This window comes from Xenopus tropicalis, chromosome 8 (assembly GCF_000004195.4).
Source record: "Xenopus tropicalis strain Nigerian chromosome 8, UCB_Xtro_10.0, whole genome shotgun sequence".
Taxonomy (NCBI): Eukaryota; Metazoa; Chordata; class Amphibia; order Anura; family Pipidae; genus Xenopus; species Xenopus tropicalis.
The window spans coordinates 66086738-66088096 of record NC_030684.2 but is presented as its reverse complement, the minus strand read 5'-3'; the positions used below and the strand labels follow the sequence as shown (position 1 = coordinate 66088096).

Here is a 1359-nt window from a genome sequence, read left to right as displayed (position 1 = left end):
TCACAATTCAAATAAACACTGTCAGAACACTGTTGGAAATTGAACCTCTATAAATTAAGCCAAAGATTGCACAACTCCAGAACATCAGCTGATGTCGCCTCCATAATGCAGAAATAAGGAGAGGTTTTTCCAATCTAAAATGGCATAGTAAAGGTTTAACAGGACCAATAGAATCTAGTTATTGCTTAAAAAAATCCTTTATTGTTGAAATATACATTGCCCATAATTTTCATTCATGAAATTTTTCTTCCGTTGCATTCATATGACTCCATCCAGGCAGTTTAAGAAATAAAGTACATTGTTAAAACAAATAATAACACAGGGCACTAAAGACTAAAGTTGCTTTTGACATCCAATATATCCACATTGCATGCGCTGTGTAAGAGAAATAGATACACACAGCATGTACAATGAGGACAATGTAGAGTCATTTTAGAATCCAGAATTAGTAAAGAAATTCTTGAACAAAGTCTTCATTAGTATACGCCAGTTGCTTTAAAAATACAGTGTATAGGAAACAGGAAGAATGTTACATTAAGACCATGACAGAATATTCACAGTCACATGGTTTTCTTAGAAAAGACCTTACAAGCAAGAATTTCAAAAATCAAGGTTTCAGAAAATACATGCATGTATATTTACATCTGTGATACGACTGCCTTTAAGATTGCTGGCCAAACAGATTTACTAGTATGAATAATCAGTAAAGTAATCAGTATGTACGGATCTGTATGCCACTCAGTTCATTTCAATACAAACACATGAACAGATATCAGCTATTTTGGCCAACACTGTTGGAAAGACCACACTGCAAGATCCCTGTAGTCATAAATCATGTATCTCAGGAAAAGGAATATGTGTTGAAGAAAGAAACGAGGTGATAAAAATATTTTATCAACAAGAAAGGAGAAAAAAGGCAATGCTTAAAGCAACAAAATAGATAAGTACTATAATTAACTGAAACCTACCAAGAAAAAGAGGGGAATACAAAAGAGAGGAAATAGACACCATTACAGGCATGGGCATGGTAGGGGTAAATACCACACTGCAAAATCCCTACAGTCATAACTCATGTATCTTAGAAAAAAGAATATGTGTAGTAAACAAGGTGGTAAAAAATATTTTATCAGCAAGAAAGGAGAAAAAAGAGCAATGCTTAAAGCAACAAAATAAATAGTATGATTGATTAAGACCTAACAAGAAATAAAGGATACAAAAAAGGGGAAAATAGGAACCAAGTATGGGCATTCAATAAGTGAAATCTGATTGGCTGTTGGTGGCTCCGCCCACTTTTCAAAACTAAAACTGCAGTCCCCTAATGAACTGTGAAAAGTTTGGGGACCCTGGTGTTAATACTGT

At 34.2% G+C, this 1359-nt stretch overlaps 1 non-coding gene across 1 annotated transcript; it reads right to left on the bottom strand.

The window, feature by feature from the left end:
• Window positions 1–347: 347 nt before the first annotated feature.
• On the bottom strand, window positions 348–430 carry mir460b (microRNA mir-460b). Its single transcript, NR_161935.1, has one exon. It is a non-coding gene; the product is annotated as a microRNA mir-460b (primary transcript).
• Between the last annotated feature and the right edge of the window lie 929 nt (window positions 431–1359).